Here is a 23,368-nt window from a genome sequence, read left to right as displayed (position 1 = left end):
CATCCATTGTGACTGCTAATATGATGGATTTTTGCCTTGAATAACGGAGTTTTAATCGAGCTCACCGTACAATCGGGTATTCTCTCTCCTTTTACTCTACTCAGCATGTTCCTCTTCATATATTGTTTTATAATTCTTTCCATATTTTGAAACATTGAGGACAATGTTTAGTTTAGGTTTGGGGGTATAGAGTAGATACCATGATAATTGCTATAATTGAAAACAAACTCCTTCTTCTTTTTGAAAAAAAAAAAAAAAAAAAAAAAAAAATTAAAAATTCAAAATTAAAAAATTAAAAAAATGAAATCATAAAAATGGAGCTCATTTACCTTGAAATGTTGACTCTTGTGCAAATATGTATTTTATTAGGAGTCTTAGTCTAGATATTTAGGCACCCTGATTCTAGCACAATTCACATAGTGATAAGAAATTTGCACGCGCACGATCTACCAATACATGTATGGCCTCGATCTTCAAGGTGTTTGATAGGAAGTTACGATTGCCAATCACTTTAGAATACTGAACGAAACTTGACTAGCTTGTTCTTTGGTTGGTTGGGATAGAAGGTGGAGGTTACATTAAGAAAGACAACCATCGAATTTAACTGGGTGCATCAAAAAGGGCTACCTCTTGCAAAGTGTCATGTAATCTTTTGTTTCCTTTTGTATTGTATCAAAAGTGTTTCCTTGTTCAAAAAAAAAAAAAAAAAAAAAAAAAAAAAATATATTAAAAAAAAAAAAAAAAAAAAAAAAAAAAAAAAAATATCAGAAAAATACAAAAAAATCAAGTATTTATCAATTCCATCATCTCTTGTTCCAAAAATAAAAAGAGATTGTCAATGTAAATAAGAGTCATGTAAATAGTCATCTTTTGTGTTTTTGTTGTAAGCAAGGAGGGTGTATGCCATTGATGTACAACGCGAGAATTGTGAAATACCTCCAACTCATTCACAATTCTCGTAAAGTCCGGACAGCTAGCTAGATTTCGACCTCAGTTCTTAGCCTGAGAAACTATCTCTTGGTGATTAGTAGTCATGACTTCAGATCTTTCTTTACACATGTGTAGATACACTTTACACTCTTATCACATGTCCTTATTTGTTATCAGTGCTAGGATTGTGCCTTCGATAGCTAGATTGACATCTCCATTTTGCTGTGAGCTTAACTGTTTTGCACATGTCACGTTTGATGGAATCTGAGCTTATATTTTGTCCTAGTTTGTAGGCACACCTCTGGTAAACCTTCACGAGACTTCAACTCGTCCACTAGGGACACTTAGTGGTTTAAAAGGCTTAGTGCATACGCTAAATGCATTCGAGAGACCAGCGACAGTGGTATAGTTAGGATTTCCTTAGTTTTGTTTTACTTGAGGACAAGTAAAATTCAGGTTTGGGGGTATTTGATGAGTGCCAAATATTGTATATATTTATCCCTTTTTGTTGGCATTTAACTCATCTTTTATGCATTAATTCTACATTTTATCCCATATTCTGTATTTTCATTGTTTTCAAGAATAAATATTTTTATTAATTAATTTTGCATTTTTAGGTAATAAATAAAGTTCGGATGAGTCGCGGAGCGAAAAGAGCAGAAAAGTAGTGAAAAGCCGGGAGAAATTACGCAAGGAAGCCGCGAAGAATGGTGCGCACAACCTCATTTTCTACACACAAAAGCGCCTCCGTTCTCAGCCATCAGATCAGTTCTCAGAAGCATCCGATGGTCGCTCCTTCATAGAGCATCAAAATCTGAAGTCTCTGCCAAGCACCACAGCGCTGAAATTCCAAGCCTTCAGATTAGATGGTAGTTGAATCCAACGGTCGCTCCCTTGCTGTCATCAACGTTTGATATCTCCGCCTTACACTACAACACCTAACTCCATCTGGCGTCGTTGATTTTGTTGTATATATAATCCAGCGGTCGCTACTACAAGCTTCACTTCATCTCACCGTCCGATTGATCTTTCATCTCCCTATCCCACGGCTCAGCGTCGCAGATCATCAAACTCGATACACTCGCCTCACACCCTAGCGACCGAGCACCTACACCTCAAAAACAAACCCCCTTCCCTTCTCCCTTCGAACCATCTCCTCCATCACCCCCTCTGCAGAACCGCCATGCCCCGTACCACCACCATGTCCGTCTCCATCACCACCACCTCACCCCAAATCACTCCACATATTTTCTCCCCAAATCACTCTACCTATACCCATCATCACTATCACGTTTTACATCAACTAATCTCCTCAATTTCTCATCTCTCTGCCTGAAACCCTAGGTGAGAAATTGGGGATATATATGATGATTAAAGCATCAATTGGAGCTCGAGAGGAACGAGAAGAAGCAGGAGAAGATTGGGTCGACGAGATGGAGCGAGTATCTCATCAACAGTAGGTAAATCAATTTCACCAAACCCTAGTTCTACTGACTTTGGGGAAAAATTGGGGAAAACCAAAATTATGTGTATTGGGTATAAATGGGTGTTGGGTGAAGTGTGTAGAAGACTATTTACCTCTCTGGACTAGCCAGTAGAGAATTGGAGAAAATTTTTTATGAACTGAAAATTTCAGTGCTTGTATGTTTACAGTTGCAATTTGCTTATGTGTTGTAGTTATTTGATATGCTGAAATTTATGTTTAACTTATCTCATATGATGTATGTTTGTTGCCAAAACATGGTTAGCATGAGCTAATCAGTTTCAGGCCAAGGCTCAGTGAAGCCTTGTGCACTGTCAAGTGTGATTGAGCTAGGATAGTTCTCCCCTGCTGTGTGTAGATTGTGCAAATGAGAGATGTCAATGTTCATAGAGCCTGTGATTGGCTGTACTGTCAAAAGACAGCCAATGCTAGGGGTAGACTTGTGAGCAAGTTGGTGTTCTTCCATTTCTAGTTGTATGCTTAGGATTGAACTTAACCTAGACCATGTCACTTGATTAGGATACAAGGTGGATCATATGCTTTGGCTTGCCCACCACTTCTCTTTTAATCAATCTTAATTTCAGTCACTTTTAATTTCAGTCTTGTATGCTTGTATCACCTGTTACTTTTCTTGCCTTTCATTTTCTTGCATTTTATAACTATTGTGCACTGAAGTCAGTGCACTGAACACAATCCTGCCTCTTGCCCTTGGCTGCCAAGCCTTGGTTGTTTGTTGCTTTTCTTAACTGCTTCTTTATTGCCTTTCCCTGCATTTTTGGTTCTTTGCTTATCTTTCCCTGCTTTGGTTCTTAGCCTGCTTCTCTATTGCCTTACCTTGTGTTCTTATTTCTCTGCCTGAAACCTTGCCTGCCCTTAGCTTATTACACATCTTAGTTAGGAAAACTTCTCATATGCTCCTCTCCCTGTGGACAAACCCCTACTCACCCTTTTATTACAAATCTTGACCTTGTATACTTGCAAGTATATTGTGTGCATCTCAAAATCACAACACTAGCCATAGTGTAATCCAGTCCACACCAACTGACGTTATCGAAATCCTTCTCTAGACCCACTTTTACCACCATCCCAGGATTAACATCTCTTTTCCTAGCATCAATAAGCTCCGATGCAATAAGAATGCCATCAGAAATCTGTCTTCTGTCCACAAACGCTCCTTGAAACTCAGATATTATAGAGGGCATCACCGGCTTTAATCTTTCTGTAAGCACCTTTGAGATTATCTTATATACACCACCAATGAGGCTTATTGGTTTGAAGTTGTGCATACTTGTTGCTCCATCACATTTAGGTATAAGGACAATATTTTTGTAATTTAATATCCAGTCAAGTCTGCCAGTATATTCAAATTCCTTCATTACTTCCATCAAATCAGCTTTAATTACATCCTACACTGCTTTGAAGAATTCCATAGTGAATCCAACAGGTCCTGGAGATTTATTAGTCCCAAAACCCCAAATCACCTTCCTTAATTCCTCTTCTTCAAAAGGTTTCTCTAAAGTTTTGTTACCATGAACACTAATTTTAGGAAGACCTAAATTATCAAAAATAGGCCTGGAAGTGACTTTTTCAGTAAAAATATTCTCATAAAATTTCTTTGCCTCCTCATTGGTAAGCTTCTTGTCATGAATGATAACACCATTAATTAGGACTGAATTAATAGAGTTCACTTTCTGATTGTATGATGCATTCTTATGAAAAAACTTGGAGTTTCTTTCACCATCTTCAAGCCATTGTCCTTTTGATCTTGCATGCCATTTCCTTCCAAGATTCAAAGAAGCCTGCCTGTGTTTGACTTTTATCATCTCTCTTTCTGTAAAATCCTCATCATTCAGCAAATTTATTTCTTCTAAGCTGTCATAGACATCAATTAGCTTCTCCAGATTATCAACTTCTAGCTGTAATGAGCCAAAAGTTTCCCTGCCCCATTTCTTGATGAAAAACTTAAGAGCCTGAAGTTTCTTAGCCATAATAAAACTTGGACTGCCATAGAAGGTTAAACTATCCCACCAAATTTTCATGTTCACAAAAAAATCTGGATGGATTAAATAATAGTTTCCAAATCTGAATGATGGATTGTAATTGTTACCTGCATTGCAATCCATCAGAATTGGTGCATGATCAGATATTGGCCTTCGCAATCTGTATTGCACCAGTTATATGCACTTTTCTTCCCACTCAGCTGTAAAAAGAAATCTGTCCAGACGAACAAGGATAGGTGGATTTTGTGAGTTTGTCCAAGTGTAGCACCCACCTGACATAGGAATGTCTATCAAACTGTTGTTGTTAACAAACTTTCTGAAATTCTTCTTATTCCTAGAACAACCACCAGCATTTTTCCGTTCTGTTTGATATAAAACAACATTCCAATATCTCCCAATCAGCCAAAGATCAATCATGAGCAGACGAATATCCTCAATCTCCTGCCAGAATTGTGCATAGTCAGCTGGGTCTGTTGCCCCATATACTGCTGTAAAATTCCATCTGAAATTATTAGAAAAATTTCGGAATTTAATTGAAACAGAAAAATCCCCAATTATATTGTCTTCCATGGCTAGAACTGCTCTATTCCACAGGATTAAAATACCCCCTGATCGCCCTTCAGATGGAAAGTAAACATAGTCGGAACCATTATTTCCCCATAATCTTCTTACCAAAGAATCATCAACCAATTCTTTTTTAGTTTCTTGAATCGATACAATCGTTGGATGATTTCTTCTGATTGCATTCCGAAATGCTTGTACCTTCAAATCATCTCCCAAAATCAACAACCCAAAATCAATCATCATCAACAACAATTGAACAATAACCCAAAATCAATCATCATCAATAACCCTTCCATCAATCAAACCTTAAAAAAAAAAAAAAAAATTCTCTAATTCAAATCAACGACCCAAAATCAATCTATTACAATTGAGATCGAAGTTTGCTATTTTTTCTTAATCAAGTTCGAAAAAAACGATTTTAAAACCAATTAAGGTTGGTTTTTTGGTTTTCAGAAGCCAACCATAACTCGTTACATTTGGATTTAGTGAGTTACGGTTGGTTTCGAAAAACCAAAAATATGAGTTACGGTTGGTTTTGAAAAACTAAAATTAATGAGTTAGGGTTGGATTTAGTGAGTTACGACTGTCTTTGAAAAGTAAAAATAATAACCTTAATTATTTTTACGGTTGGACTCGTCAAACTAAATTTTCAACCTATATAAGGGTTGACTATTATTTATTATTTTGATAAGGCGTTTTTGAAATTTCCATCTAATGACCGATTTTGTCTTATTATAACATCCCCTTTAATGGATTTTACATCCTCTATAACAGAATTCTTTTAAATTATAATGATGCATGGGAGTGATAAATTGATCAAAAAGGATAATTTTTTTTTTGTTTCGACACAATCAGCTTGGTTAAGGGTACCCAAAAAAACAAATATAAAAACAAAAAGAAACAACTAAACAACAAAATGAAAACATAAAAACAACACAGTAAAAACAACCTCACAACAGGTCTACTTCCTTTGTAGGAAAATCACTTGGTTCTTGTCAGCGACTAGGATTTCCTTTCTTTTTTTTAGGAAAAAGGATATATATTAAAGATGTTAGAGCATAGTTCGGTTGAACTCACCAAGCGTTGGTATGTCAAGTTTGGTTGTCATATTTTAGTATGTCAAAACTCATCTAAAGTCGATTGATTATATATTAGAGTCAACTTCGTTTAGGTTAGACTAGAAAGTCTAGGAATGTTGAGACATACAAGTATTACTCCGAGGACCTGCAGAATGTGAAGAAGTAGCGAACTACAACGACGACATCATCCTTCCACTTGAAATTAGTAATATTGATCTGAACTGTTTCATTCCTAACGTATCTTTCAAGGTGTGCTATATTAAAAACATAACTGCGAAGCTATATATACTGTACATATTGTATAATACTCTAGTGATGTGACATGATCATATTTGTATGATTATAGTATTAGGGAATTAGACTACGAAGTATAACGTTTATCTTTTGAACTTCATAGATATGACATCAACATAATCTTGTATATATTGTTATGATTATGTGAATGGGTTATGGTGGAGATTTCATCATAGGAAACAATGTTACATTCGTTTAAAGGAAGTACATTCATGAAATTGTTTCGTGAATCTAAAGGGAAATCATTAGGCTTATTAGTCCGGCTATTCATTGCAAATCTTTGGATGACCAATATGTGTGAAATGGTATAACCGATCTTAACCTTGGTTATGTATCTCGGTATAACTAATCACAATGCCTGACTTATGATTTGGTATGACTGGTTTTTATTAATTGGTGTAACTGATCCTAAGTAATCACCATGAAATGGTATGATCGATATTTTTAATTAGTGTGACCGACCCTAGTAATTGGTGTAACTGATCCTAGTAATATTGGTGTGACCGATCACAGAATAATTGGTAACTGGTCGTGGAAACTAGTCTAACCGGTCATGGTAACTGGTGTGACCGATCACAAGCAATACCATGGGAATATGGAACCGATCCTGGTAACTGACGTAACCGGTCCTGGTAACTTGTGTGACGATCACAAGTATTTCCATATTAAGGTATAACCGATCCTAGTAATTGGTAGAACCGATTGAACCCATGTATGTGATTTGGTATTTGATCAATCACATAGTTATCTTGGAATATAGGTCAACCAATTCTAAACTTGTTTAGAAGTGTGGTATAACCGATTCCAAGAGTGTGAATCCATGTAAATATGAATAAGGATTTACAGTGAAAACATGTCAACATACTTTGAACATGTATAGTAACTCTTATCATTTATTTTTCAAAGATATTCCTTAGTACTCAAGGAGATCCTGTGCCGAAATAAATTGAGAATCTTTTAATTAAGGTTTTTGGTTTTATATGCTTTAATTACCAGAAGTTAAATGCATATCTCTAGAGAAAATTAGTAATATGCATTTACTAATTGGAGATTTTCTATTGAGAGATTTCGGAAATATTGGACAAGCATTTATTGGAATTAGGAAAACTGAATTTTGTCATTCATTGCATATCTTGAGAGTATTTTCGGTTTTTGAAATTCCTTGATGTCCAAATATCCTTGGTCTATAAATACCTAAATTTGCATTTCGAGCAAACTATCCTAAGAGCCAGGCAAACTTCATTTCTTGTTGTTTCTGGTGGAGCTGTCTATTCGGAGAGGAAAATATCTTAATTAGGTTAAATCTCTTACGACGGATCGTTTAAATACTTATGTGGGATCAAGAAGCTCTACGAGTACCATTGGTGGGAAACTAGATTTCCCATCCCATGGAAAACCATTTTCGCTCTGCTTAGCCCTATCTCCGTTGCAGATTTACTAGTTTTCAATTGATTTGATTGACTAACGGTTGTTGAAACTTTGATTGCACCTAGTTTGTTTATTCTTGGGAATCTTCTCTTCCGATATAATATTCACTCAAACTAGATCGAAGTATCGATGGGATCTTCATAAATGTTGTTAGATCTAAAGACATCTTGTGATAATCCATTAACAGACTGCATTTTGTGTGTGATTGATCACAAGAGATTCAAGTGCTGTTGTGCAGGTTATTTTTGAAGATTAAAGAAGATTTGAAGACGAAGAAGATTTCTTATTAGTTCTCATATCTTTGTGTGTGCACAAACCTTGATCGGTTGGGATCCAACTAGAATCAGATTTATTCGATTGATTAGTTGCATGATATCGACATCACTTTATAGTTTCTTGTTGAGATCTTTGTTGATTGATTGCGAATCTAAACTTAACTGCTTTGGTAGTTATTGGATAAATTGATTTAACCATGCAAAGGAGTTTATTAGATTAAACGGATGAGCCTTTACATATGACTTGAGATATAAAAAAGATTTGTTACCAAATAGATTCGTTGTTCCTTTACTATTTGTAATACGATCCAAAGGAATTGTACCAGTCGTGACCTTCGAAGTCGGAAGCGCAGGGATACTGAGGAAACTAAGTGAACTAGGGGTAGTTGCTTGGTCTCAACTATACGAAGTTGGTGTAGATTTTTTTTATAGCGGCTTAATTCTAAGAGTATTCAATTCTGGACTAGGTCCCAGGGTTTTTCTACACTTGCAGTTTTCCTCGTTAACAAAATCTTGTTGTGTGACTTACTTTTGTTTTCCGCAGTTATATTTGTTTATATAATTTAAATTAAATTTAACTTTACGTTAACTCTGATATACTTGATAGTGATCCTATAAAGTTTGGTCAAGTTGGAACCTATTATCAAGTATCACACTTTGGTAGTCGTATTTTCTCGATCTCGTATCCATAGACAATTACACAAAGGGTGAATACCGATTGTATTCTCTCGACTTTGTCCATATACGATCACACTTGGTAAGAGGACTTATAGGTTGAAACAAAATATTGTGGTGTATTTGGGTACCCTCGTCTTTTCAATTGGTATCAGAGCAGCAAACACGAAAAAATCTAACAATATGTGTTTTGTGCGATCCAACCTATAAGAGTTGAATTTGATGGCTGATTCAGTTAACATAGAGCAAGAAGATGATATACTTCAGAAAGTCAATTTGTTTTCAGATCTTGATAAACATCTCAATACTGTTAGTTCACTGGTTGAATACAACTCAGGAAATATTAACCACGATGTATTAATAAGAAAACAAACATTTGTGACGCACAAGTCAGATTCAGATGACAGTGATGAGATTAAATTTTTCATAAAGCTTGCTGAAAAATATAATCTAAAAGATAATATATATTATCCATCTGTCGAAAGGATTACCAAAGATTCTTTGATAACAACCAGGTCTCATAAAGCAGTTGTGTCTCAAGAAAATCTTGAAATTCATGAACCTCCTGACATGATAATCACATCTAGTCTATGTCAAGATGAAAATACTGTTTTGTTTTTTCCTGAAACTGAATTTGAAAATTCTGACAATGATCCTAAAGTCAGAAAATATTTATTAGTTAAGACAACGATATGTGATTCTATCTCTCAGAATCTCTTAACTAATAAACAACATCTGGATTCTAATAGTTTAACCACTTACAAGAATCAAAATAGATGTGTTTCAAAGCATAATCATGTGATTAATATCCGGTCAAGGAAAGCTGTCATTTATTTTGATAAGGATTATCTCTCTTGAAAAAGCGGGGGTCTAACAACCACACCCAATATTTTGCTTAGCAATCTGTATGGAAAAACTCCAATATACTTTCTAGATAATCAACTGGACAGTCAGACTCAATCTAGATAAAAAGTATATCAAAGAGTTTATATCTCAATCTCTCGATTTTATATATACTCAAATAGAAATCTGCGAGTCTTTATCAAATACTAGAGAGATAACTTGGATGGTACCAAAGACCAATATCCAAGTGTCAATCAATTTAAATCAATAACCAAAAGGTCGGATATTCTAATTGATTGAACAACGCACAACCTGTGATATTTCAATTATATAACAAAATATAATGAGGAAAAGAAATAACACAAACACCAGAATTTTGTTAACGGGGAAACCGCAAATGTAGAAAACCCCCGGGACCTAGTCCAGATTGAACACACACTGTATTAAGCCGCTACAGACACTAGCCTACTCCAAACTAACTTCGGTCTAGACTGTAGTTGTGAAAAAGCGGGGGTCTAACAACACCACCCAATATTTCACTTAGCAATCTGTATGGACAAACTCCAATATACTTTTTATGAGAATCAACTAGACAGTTAGACTCAATTAATAAAAATACATATCAAAGAGTTTATATATCAATCTATAGATTTAATCTTACTCAAGCAAACTACGAGTTTCGATTAAAGAGAGATAGATTTGGATGGTACCAAAGACCAATATCCAAGGATCAATCAATATCAATCAACAACCGTTAGGTCGAAGTATCCAATTGATTGATCTAACGCACAACCTATATTATTTCTATTATATAAACAAATATAATGTGGAAAAGAAATAACACAGACACCAGAAGTTTTTTTAACGAGGAAACCACAAATGCATAAAAACCCCGAGACCTAGTCCAGATTGAATACACACTGTATTAAGCCGCTACAGACACTAGCCTACTCCAAGCTAACTTCAGACTGGACTGTAGTTGAACCCCAATTAGTCTCCCACTGATCCAAGGTACAGTTGCACCCCTACGCCTCTGATCCCAGCAGGATACTACGCACTTGATTCCCTTAGCTAATCTCACCCACAACTAAGAATTGCTACGACCCAAAATCGCAGGCTTTGACAATAAACAAATCTGTCTCCCACAGAAAAGTCTATCAAAGGATAAATAGGATAAATCTGTCTCCCACAGAAAAACCCTAAAATTTTTGTTTCGTATTTTGATATATAATCAAGGTGAACATAAACCAATTGATAATCCAGTCTTATATTCCCGAAGAACAGCCTAGATTAATCAATCACCTCACAACAATCTTAATCGTATGGTAGTGAAACAAGACGTCGTGGAATCACAAACGATGAGACGAAGATGTTTGTCATTACTTTTATATCTTTTCTATCGGAGAACTCTCACGATCTCAAGCCAATCAATCTGATTGTGCTCGTACGATAGAATATGCAAGATCATATCACACAACTAAGATAAAAGTAGTATCGCTCTGGCTTCACAATCCCAATGAAGTCTTCAAGTCGTTAACCCGGTTTGAGAAAAGAAAACCAAAGGGTTAAAGGAGAATAGACTCTAGCTTACAAACTAGTATCACACGGACGTGTGGGGATTCATTTGTAGAGTTGCTAGACGTCCCCTTATATAGCCTTTCAAATCAGGGTTTCGCCTTTCTCACAAAGCAAACGCTATCCACCATTAGATGAAAACCTGATTTAGATTCAAGCTAATATATCTCAACCGTTAGATCGAAATATTAGCATGTCATACACAAATGAACTGCACGCTTCTAGGTTTGTAAAACGTACCCAAACGTGTGCATTGTTGGTTCAATAATAGTCAACCAAAAGGTTAGCCATTTGAGCATTTCATACCAACCACTTTCTTCTTCACCATAACTAGTTCAAATGACTCACATGAACTAGTTAGAGAGTTGTTCAATTGCAAGGAAATCTTATGTACTACACAAGACACAATTGAAGCAAAGATGATTCAATTCACATGAATCGGTTCATTAACTTTATAGCCACGGTTTTCAAAAGCATTCCTTAGTCTTTATGAGTTAAGTTCAGAAATCATCTTTAGATATATAACCTATACAAATTCGCAGACTAGGTTCGCGGACTTGAAGTACTGGAAAGAGTTTCCAAACTCCAGCAGAAATTCTCGGGTTCGAGAGCTTTGCTGGTTCGCGGACTTGGCTCATGCAACACAGTTTGATAACTCAGCAGAAATTCTCGGTTTTGAGAGCTTCGGCAGTTCGCGGACTGAGTTCGCGGACTTGGCTACTAGCCGATTTTCAGCATGGGACTTATGCACATATGTGTTTCCACAACATACTTATGTCTACTATGGTTATGTAATCTAAACTCTCATTCCAATCATTGAAACATTCTTAGAGGACGTTATATAGTTGTTACACTATTTCTCGTCAAAGCAATTTTCAAGATGATCGAAACATACATGACTTGCATCACTAGGTAAATAAAAACATGATCGAAACGAAACGCTTACCAATACATATTTCGAGATATAGATAGGCGAGATATACTCGGCTCGAAATACCAAATGTGTATAATCTAAGTTTATATATATAGCATACGACTTTTGTCTCAAGAAGTAGGAGATAAAATAGATAGACTTTTGAGTGACAGATAAGTTCAAGTCTTCACATACCTTTTTGTAGAGAAGTTCCACAGGTTCCTTGAGTAGTTCTTCCACTTGTATGATGAATCACCATGAAGTCCTTGAGCTCAACTACACTTACTATCCTAGTCCGAGACTTAGCTATAATAGACTAGAAATCAAAACTTATAGTTTTGATCACTAACATTGACAAACATGCTTGAGATAGCAACACATGCGAGTTTGACCGAGCAGTGCTCTAACAATCTCCCCCTTTGTCAATTTTAGTGAAAAAACTATCAATACATATGGAATACAAAAAAGATAATGAAACTTTAGTATCTCCTATTCCATAAGTCTAATTCTTCAACATTCTTGAAATCTTCGTCCTTTTAAGTACTCCAATGATCCCAAAGGTTGTAAGTTTAGCATCACCGTTGTTGAAGATCCGTATCTATAACAATGAGAGAACTCGAGATTCTCAATCATCATTATACAGTGTCATAGTATTACTACACAGTGTCAAAGTCCAATTGTATCACAACTTCAACAATAATACTATGATGATATGTATCACTCCCCCTTAGTCAATACTCCATCTCGATCATGGAAACCGCTCCCTCTTACACAATGATCCGAAAACCATATGTATTTGTAGTGTGAACTACATATTAATTCTCCCCCTTTTTGTCAATAAAATTAGGAAAGGTATAAGAACGGGATCATAATGAAATTTCCACAAGAGAAATTTCATGACTAAAAGAAAAGACGCACATCATCTTAATTTATATGCAATCATATAGCCGAAGCTAATATCATTCATCAAGGAGTTTAAAGATACAAGATAACCTCTCTAAAATTCCACAGCCGCACACCCCTCAAGATATGACCATTAAGCACAAGTTCAAAATAACTCTCCCCCATTTGATGTCATTCCCAAGGGAACAACAAGAGCGACCTTAATTTCGAGAGAAAATAAGGATTTTTATTGGACACCGAAAACCATGATAAGTGATTTTCTATATCCAAAAAACTCAATCAAATTAATCACAAGTAAACCCATGATTAACTTAATCGGAATACGCAATCAAATTAAAAACACAAGGTGATCAACTTAATTATTTATGCTCAACATAAGTAAACTTACAGAACATATGACTACCAAAACCATTAGAAAATGATTAGGATAGCCGTTCATATACTCAACACAAGAAGAATCTTATGGAATATATGAATGCTCAACTAGACTAATTACAAGAGAACCCATAATTAATCTAATTGGAATACAAACAACCAAACTAATCACGAAATTAATCAATTTAATTATCATTTGTTTTGCTCGACGTAAGAGAACTTACGGAGCAAATAACTAAATAACCAAACGAGATGATTAATTTAGTTCACAAATTCTCAACATAAAACACCTTATGGAACAACCAACCAAGCTAATCAACTTCGTCTTATCGTGCTCAACATAGGACATATTATGGAGCCTCACAGTATTTCATAGGATATGAATCAAAGAAGATCAATACTGTGGAATACGCAAGGATCTATTCTATTTTCAATCATTATTTGCATAACAATAATAGACTTTATTCTTGTTCAAAAAATATTCTAACCTATCTTCCATCAAAGAATTGACAATATAGGCTTAACTTTTGTGTTTGTCAAAAGTCTAATCATCCTTAAATCAATACATGAATACCGATCATGAACGACTTTACTTTTGACAGAATATGGGAAAACAAAGTTCGCGGACGTAAACACACAAATCCCATAAACATTGCAATATAACAAACCAAAGGTTGAATATTGCAAACCATCATCCTCCAAATATTTTTAGAATTTTAAACCAAAAAACCTAAAAAATAATACAAGAGGATGAAAAATAATAGCTATGTGTAGTCACAATCATCGCTATTCAAAGCACTAGTTATTCTTCCAACTAAGCCAAAAAGAAAACATACTAGGCATCTAAAGATGACAAGCTAAAAAGAATCAGACTCCATCGTTTCCCTGACAACGAACAAGGATATGGGCATTACATGATCCTCACGAGACATAGAGTCTTCAGGCTTGTGATCGACAGCCTTTTCTGCAACATTAGAGAGATGATTCTCTTTACGAAGATCGTTGATTTGAGATTTTATGAGACCAAGGTCAGACACAACCTTTTCCAACTCAGTTTTCACCTTATCAAGATCTTTTAGAGTGTTAACAAGCTGTTGTTTTGCTTCCCCAAAGTACTTAAGAAAATCATGAACAACTTCAGCAGAAATCATATCATCCTTCTCGGCATCTTCATGAACATAGGAAAAGAAACATGAAGCATTAGGATGATCTTCTTCCACAAGTGTTCTTTTCCTCTTTGATTCAATAACAACGCTTTTGTCAAGGAATCCTTTTGCAAGACCACCATAGCAAGAAGAGGAGGAAGGCATTCTTGAAAAACCGAACTCCAACTTTGAGTATGCGTACGTGAGTAACTCAAAGTGACCACTATTTAACCTTAGGGAAGAAAATATAGGGTTTAATAAAACCGCTGACTCGGGCCAGAACATATATCCGTTCGAGTACAACCTTTAACCCATAAAGAAATAAAGAAAGCCCAACACTTTTGCATACAACCAAACAAATCATTTAAACAGAAAAGAATTTTATAGAGGTTGTAACAAGAACCAAGAGATGACAGGAAATAGACAAAAGCTAATACTTTAAGTACCAGAGGTCTGTAAACAACAGTTTAGCTATAGACGATAAGAAGATAACTCAACATAACAGACGCAAATACGAAAAGAATACCTGCTTATTAACACATCTTACTCACAAGGATTTTTATGAGTAAGCTCTTTAAACCTTGTGATTAATTAGCACAAGTACGAGCAATACACTCATCAAGCGTTTTGTGTTTATGATCAAGTCTCATTTTCCTCCTGAATTATAAGACTTACTGTCATCTAAGTATGAGATAAAGTTTGGATTCTTACCGGAAGGGTTTTGGTTTGAGGGGGTGATGTGATTTGTAGATAGTGGTAAAAGTGGTTCGATTCTCAGACTTGTGAAGGATATTAATTAGACTTAAATTCTAATATTAAAATAGAAAACTCACTAAAAATTATAGAAAACTCAATCAAAGTTGATATCAATATTAAAAGAACACTGAGGCTAAGATTCCACTATTTTCCAAGTTTAAGGTGATTTAATCCAATCTTTGTATTCATGCAATTTTCTTGTTCAATTTGATTCTCATTATTGCAACAAGTAGATTTTCAAAAGCAATAATTGTAAATACCAAGCATGAAGCATCAAGAGTCTATAAACTAAGCATACTCCATCAAAATAGATCACAATCACTCAAATAAAAATCATATTCAATAATAGTTCAAGGAAAATAATCATAATAATAATTGCAATAAATTAAATTAAATAGATTGTACCGCTTTTTGTTGGAAAAATAGCTTCCTCTATCGCCCCAGCAATGGGGTTTAGCTCCTCATATCAAAAACAAGTTCAAAATAATAAATCATGGCTCAAAAGGTGGTTTTATTGAAGAGCATATGTAAAACAGCAGATCTGCAACGGTGTATAGATGTTACAGAAGTCACTGTTACAGTTGGTGTTGCAATACTGAAGATATACGTTACTAATCAACTGTTACAGGATCAGAAATTTAAGACCCTAAAATACGACTAACCTGCGCAGCTTAATGTTCTTCAGCTGTTAAACAACGACACTGTTCTGCGACTGTTTCTCGTGCGTCACTGTTCTTCGCGTTCTTCCTCTTCAGCAGCAGCAGCAGCAGAAACAGAGTTTGATAAAACTTTGATTTCTTCTTCTCTGGCTCTCCTCAGGTCCCCAAACTCTCGACACCCCTTCTATATGACCCAAACAATCTATTTATATCAAAAATACCGATTAAATCTCTCCCAAATCTTCTAAAATCTCTTTCCTTCTCTTCACGGCCAAGTTGCGGAAATTTCTTGTTTTAGAATTTCTACGCGTTTCTGAGCTTTCCTTTTTGTTCTAAACTCTTCCTTAGATAGATACAAATCTTTGGGAAGGTTTACAACACTTTAATCTCTCTAAAATTCCCTAAAACAGGTCACACACGTGACTTTCCATATTTTCTGTTGTGATAAAAATCCGTCGATTGAGCCCAGTCTAATCGATTTCAACACCCATATCAGATTCCTAGACCCATAAGGAGTCTATCCTATGAAAATCAGAGGTTTAATCGACCTCAAACTCCTCCAAATCAGAACCAAAATGTTCTTCACTGCACTATTTTCCCGCCAAAACTGGTTTTTGAAATGTTGAAGATGGTTGCCCCTTATCCAGTAGGGGTGCGATTAGCAGCTGCCTGGAAATGGGATGCCCCTTAGTAATTAGGTTACCCCTTATCCAAAGTGAGAGTCCGAATAGCAAATGTCCTCCGGGTGCTTTCCGACAACTTTTCGAGCCAATTTTTTCCAAAAATGTTTATTGGCCAAAAATACCTACAAATAAATAAAACACCATAATAAGTACAAAAATGAGCCCTAACAATATATAGAATCGAGACAAATCGGACACAAAAATGTGTCTATCAAATACCCCCAAACCTATTATTTGCTAGTCCTCGAGCAAAAATAAAATAGAAATAAAATCCTAACTCACTGTCGCAGGCATCGTCGATTGCATTTAGCGTATGCAATAAGCCTTTAAACCCCTAGGTGTCCCTAGTGGCGGAGTGTTGTCTCCGGAGGGCTTACCAGAGGTATACCCACAAAACCTTTATACTCCAGACCCTAGCTATCTACACAGAACCTTGGAAGGCACTAAAGAATCTCCTTGGTTGGCATACTTATTGACTACAGGAGGAAGTACCCTGATGCGAAATTCCAATTGTTGTACACGAGTTTGCACTCAAGCATACTAAAATTCATATATAAGTGACAGAGCTCTACTCAGATAGTTGCACTATGGACATCAATATCCGGAGTCAAAGCTAATCACATGGATAGATCAAGAAGATGGATATAGAAAAAACATAGATGGTTTTGATGTTTACTAGGTGAACGGTGTTTCTCATATCTGTCTGAAGGCTTTCGCCAAAATGAACCTATCCTAATGGACTGAGATATCGGTCTGACTAATATCAACACACTGGCATATACAAGGGTACCAGTGGTCGATAATCCTATTTCCAGGTCAACACAACTGGCATATACAAGGGTTCCAGTGGTCGACTTTATTGAATTTATTCCAGTTGGTCTGATGGTCTGGTCTTTTTTTTTTTTTTTTGTATCTCAATCACTCTAATTCACCCTAGCATTGGTAACAACTTGAATCGTGAGCCCCACCTAATCACTTAGAGAAACATAGTTTAAAAACAAAACAAAATAAAAACAGAAGTGAAAAGGACTCAACGAGATATGGTGAAACTATCATGTTATTTCTAACACCTGAGCTCTGTGCTTTTATGAATAGACTCTTTAGATGTTGCCATCTAGTCAGATTGGTTCCTCAACTCCTACAACCAAAATGCTTCCATCCACTTAGATTGGTTAGTGCCATCCTTAATAGGGATAAATTTCTAGGCTCTGGAGTTTATTTATTGCAACGAAAAGGTAACAAAAAGTTCTACCCCACCCCCAAACTTAAATCTAACATTGTCCTCAATGTTTCTAATCAAAGAACAGTACCAAAAATATAAGTAACATGAGGAAATAGTAAAGAAGAAGTCGGAAAGATAGTACCTGGGTGAAGTGTAACCAAAAACCTACAAAAATATTATACAACATACAAAATCGCCTCGATGGTCAATCAAGGTAAACAGGGTCCTCCAGAGGGACCTCCTCAACATCACCTGTAGGAAAAGGCTCTAAAAAGGGCTTCAATCGCTGACCGTTAACCTTCGAAGAACTACTACCATCTGGTGTCTCAATCTCAACAGCGCCATGAGGAAAAACAGTACGGACCACAAAAGGACCGGTCCACCGAGAGCGCAACTTCCCGGGGAATAGATGCAAATGTCATACAGAAGAACTTTTTGACCTGGAGAAAATGACTTTCGTAAAATATTCCTATCATGCACAAGTTTCATTTTGTTCTTATACTCCTTAGCACTATCGTATGCATCTCTACGAATCTCGTCCAACTCATTGAGCTGGAGCTTTCTTTGAGCTCCTGCCTTGTCAAGTGAAAAGTTTAAGTTCTTAATAGCCCAATAGGCTCGATGCTCTAACTCAACAGGCAGGTGACATGCCTTGCCAAACACTAAACGATAAGGTGACATTCCAATGGGTGTCTTAAACGCAGTACGGTAAGCCCATAAGGCATCAGTAAGCCTCGACGACCAGTCTTTCCTATTTGGATTAACTGTTTTCTCTAGAATACGTTTAATTTCCCTATTGGAAACCTCTACCTGACCACTAGTCTGAGGGTGATATGGGGTTGCTACTTTATGGGTAATACCGTATTGTTTCATTAAAAGAGCAAACGGTCTATTACAAAAGTGTGAACCTCCATCACTAATTATAGCTCGCGGCGTACCAAAACGTGTAAGTATATTCTCTTTCAAAAACTGGACTACGACCCTGTGGTCATTCGTTTTACACGGAACCGCCTCAACCCACTTAGACACATAGTCTACAGCGACAAGTATGTAAAGATAACCAAACGAAATAGGAAATGGACCCATAAAATCAATGCCCCACACATCAAAGACCTCAATCACTAAAATAGGGTTCAAAGGCATCATATTTCTACGGGAAATGGTTCCTAACTTCTGGCAACGCTCACAAGAAACACAATGACTATGGGAATCTTTAAACAACGAAGGCCAGTAAAATCCACACTGCAAAATCTTAGCAGCAGTCTTCTTAGCACTAAAATGACCCCCACATGCATGTTCATGACAAAAGGAGATAATACTAGACTGGTCACTCTCAGATACACATCTCCTAATAATCTGGTCCGGACAATACTTAAACAGATAAGGATCGTCCCAAAAGAAATGCTTAACCTCGGCTAAAAACCTAGAACGATCTTGCTTACCCCAATGTTGAGGGGTTCGACCAGTAACAAGATAATTCACTATATTTGCATACCAAGGTGATTGGGAAACAGAGAACAATTGTTCATCAGGAAAGCTATCCCTTATAGGAAGGGAATCACTAGGGGAACTAACAACTAGCCTAGACAAGTGGTCTGCTACTACATTTTCTGCACCCTTTTTGTCTCTAATGTCTGGGGAAAATTCCTGTAACAATAGGATCCATCTAATCAATCTAGGTTTGGTATCCTTCTTAGATAAAAGGTATTTCAAAGCAGCATGATCTGTATAGATTATGATCTTAGAACCTAATAGGTAGGACCTAAACTTATCCAAGGCAAACACGATGGCTAAAAGTTCCTTCTCGGTAGTTGTGTAGTTCATTTGGGCATCATTCAGAGTTTTGCTAGCATAATAAATCACATGAAGTAATTTGTTTTCTCGTTGTCCTAAAACGACGCCTATAGCATAATCTGAAGAATCACACATAATCTCAAAGGGTAGGTTCCAGTTAGGTGCCTGGACTATCGGGGAGTAGTGAGTAAAGTTTTAAGCTTCTCAAAAGCCTCTAAACAAGCATCATCAAAGACAAACTTAACATCTTTTGCAAGCAAATTGCAAAGAGGTCTAGAAATCAAGCTAAAATCCTTAATGAATCGACGGTAAAAACCTGCATGCCCTAGGAATGACCTAATATCTTTTACGGTTTTTGGGACCTGTAAAGTCTTAATAAGGTCAACTTTGGCTTTGTCTACCTCTATACCCTTTGAAGAGACGATGTGCCCTAACACAATTCCTGATTTAACCATGAAATGGCATTTTTCCCAATTAAGCACTAAATTTTTTTCCTTACACCTAGTCAACACTAATGTCAAATGATGCAAGCACTCATCGAAAGATGAACCAAACACTGAAAAATCATCCATAAAGACCTCTAAGAACCGTTCTACCATATCAGAAAATATGCTCATCATACAACGCTGAAAAGTTGCAGGGGCATTACATAGCCCGAAAGGCATGCGTCTATACGCAAAGGTACCAAAGGGACAGGTAAAAGTGGTTTTCTCTTGGTCTTCTGGGGCAATAACGATCTGATTATAACCGGAGTAGCCATCTAAGAAGCAATAGTGACTATGTCCAGCTAATCGCTCTAGCATTTGGTCGATAAAAGGAAGGGGAAAGTGATCCTTCCTTGTGACCTTGTTCAATTTCCTATAGTCAATACACACACGCCATCCCGTGGTCACTCGGGTTGGGATTAATTCATTATTATCATTCTGGACTACAGTGATACCTGATTTCTTGGGGACAACCTGAACAGGGCTGACCCACTTACTGTCTGAAATTGGGTAAATAATACCCGCATCTAACAACTTAAGCACCTCTTTTCGAACTACCTCTTTCATGTTAGGGTTCAGTCGACGTTGCATCTCCCTAGAAGGTTTGGAGTCTTCCTCTAAATGAATCTGATGCATACACACAGTAGGACTTATACCCTTAATGTCTGCTATAGTCCACCCTAAAGCTTCCTTATTGTCTTGAAGTACATTTACTAGCCTACTTTCCTGATCACTATCCAAATCGGAAGCTACAATCACAGGTAAAGTCTCAGATGGGCCTAAAAACACATACTTTAGAGTATCGGGTAGTGGTTTAAGGTCCAACTTTGGGGGCTCTTCTAAAGAAGGAATTAGGGTAGTCTCAGAAACTGGTAACGGTTCGAACCTAGCTTTCCATCTATCAGTGTCTAACACAGGGGTAGAATCTAATAGAGCATTCACCTGTTCAATAGTGCTATCGTCGTCAAAATCTAAACCAAAATGGGATAGACAACTTTCTAATGGGTCTTCAGACAAATGTTTGGTAATGACTCCTGAACTAAGGCTTCTATCATGTTCACCTCTCAACACATGTGTCATCTAGCTCATGAGGTTGCTTACTGACATTAAAAATGTTCATCTCCATAGTCATATTACCAAAAGATAAACTCATCACACCATTTCGACAGTTAATGATCGCATTAGTAGCTAAAAATGGGCGACCTAAAATCACAGGTATCTGGTTCTCTGGGTCAGGGACAGGTTGGGTATCTAGGACCACGAAATCCACTGGATAAATAAACTTGTCGACCTCAATAAGAACATCCTCGATAACACCTCGAGGGATTTTAACAGACCTATCAGCTAACTGCAGTGTCATCTGAGTAGGTTTCATTTCACCAAGTCCTAGCTGTAAGTATACATGGAATGGCAGTAAGTTCACACTGGCTCCTAAGTCAAGTAAAGCTTTTTCTACCCGGAAGTTACCTATTGTGCAAGCAATGGTAGGAGAACCTGGGTCTTTGTACTTTGGAGTTGTGGTGTTCTGAATGATTGAACTTACGTGACTAGCTAAAAAGGCTTTCTTATGGACGCTAAGTTTTCGCTTTCGCGTACACATATCCTTAAGGAACTTGGCATAAGCAGGAATTTGCCTAATTGCATCTAATAAGGGAAGGTTTATGGTAACTTGCTTAAAAACCTCCACTATGTCATTAAAGTTCGATTCCTTCTTTGTTGGTACTAATAGCTGAGGAAATGGGGCTCTAGGCCTAAAATCAGACCTTTCAGGAACCGAATTCACATCATCAGAAACTTTATCAGTCTCTTCAGCTACTGGTCCTGAGAGGTGAGATCCTGAGGGGTGAACTACAGTATGTTCACTATCGGGCATGGTTACCTTATTGTCTACAACTCTACCACTTCTAAGGGTTCTAACAGCATTCAATTGATTCGATGGTTTTGCACCTAATTCATGAACTCCTCTAGGGTTGGGTTGTGTTTGACTAGGAAACTTACCTTTTTCTCTCAAAGAATCACTTATCAGACCAACCTGGGTTTTTAACTCGGAAATAGCCTGACTATTTTTGTCCTATCCTGTTACTAGCTTGTAGACTCTGTTCTACGGATAACTGAAATTTTGCAGTTTGCTGAGTTAACAAGGCGAGAGATTCCTCTAAACTTAGGATTTTCTTATCTGACTGATTCTGAAACTGAGCTAGTCCTGAAGGATTCTTAGTATAGCCAAAACCTGGGGGAGCATTAGAATTACTAAACTGACCTTGACTTTGGCCTTTAGACCACGAAAGGTTCGGATGGTTTCTCCAACCAGGATTATAGGTTTCTGAATATGGGTCAATCTTTTGACGGTTATCAAATCTAGTGTTATTATAAAAAGCATTGGCCTGCTCTTCAATATTCTGGCCTTCCCAAAAAGGCTCCACTCTACCACTAGTCTGGCCCACTTCTAAGGCTTCTAACCTTTTTGCTATAACAACAATTTTGGCATCTGATTCATAGCCTCCTTCTACCCTATTAATGTTTCCTCTACTTAAAAGAATTGTTTTCTGGGGTGCCTTACTATTTTCCCATTGCTGGGTTTTTTCGGCGATTTCATTAAAAAATTCCATCGCCGCATCAACATTTTGGTTTTCAAATCCACCAGTGCATAGAGACCCAACCATGTTCGTTGTGGAATAATCTAAACCCTCATAAAGGATCTGAACTAGCCTAACCTTTTATAAACCATGATGAGGACACTGGGATAATAAATCATTGAACCTTTCCAAATACCTATATAAAGATTCTCCCTCTTGTTGTGAAAATGTGCATATTTGCGTCCTAATAGACGATGTTTTGTGCCTAGGGAAAAACTTATTAAAAAAGGCAGATGTAAGTTGTTCATATGTCTCAATTGACTCGGAGTCCAAACTATACAGCCACGACTTGGCCTTATCTTTCAGGGAAAATGGGAATAACCTAAGTTTCAAAGCATCATCATCTAAGCCTCTAATTCTTAGAGTACTACAAGTTTCCTCAAAATCCCTAACATGGTAATAAGGATTTTTATTTTCTTTCCCTAAAAAGATTGGGAGCATCTGTAAGGTCTCAGGTTTCAGTTCATAGGGTGCCTGCGTTTCAGCTAACTTAATACACGAAGGACGAGTAGTCCTAGTTGGATTCAACAAAGCTTTCAAAGTTGTCATTTCTGGCGCTATCGGAGCAACAGGGATTCTCTCCTCGGTCAAAGGACGTTCAAAAACAGACTCTTCAAAAGTCGGACTTTCTAGATTAAGGTAATCGAGACG

The 23,368-nt window shown here is 36.8% G+C and overlaps 1 pseudogene; it reads left to right on the top strand.

The window, feature by feature from the left end:
• The first annotated feature begins 22,802 nt into the window (after nt 1-22,802).
• Nucleotides 22,803-22,902, top strand: LOC113300770 (annotated as a pseudogene).
• Nucleotides 22,903-23,368: the final 466 nt, after the last annotated feature.

Source organism: Papaver somniferum, chromosome 7, assembly GCF_003573695.1.
Source record: "Papaver somniferum cultivar HN1 chromosome 7, ASM357369v1, whole genome shotgun sequence".
Taxonomy (NCBI): domain Eukaryota; kingdom Viridiplantae; phylum Streptophyta; class Magnoliopsida; order Ranunculales; family Papaveraceae; genus Papaver; species Papaver somniferum.
The sequence above is the reverse complement of the archived record's forward strand: the minus strand, read 5'-3'. Positions and strand labels throughout refer to the sequence as shown.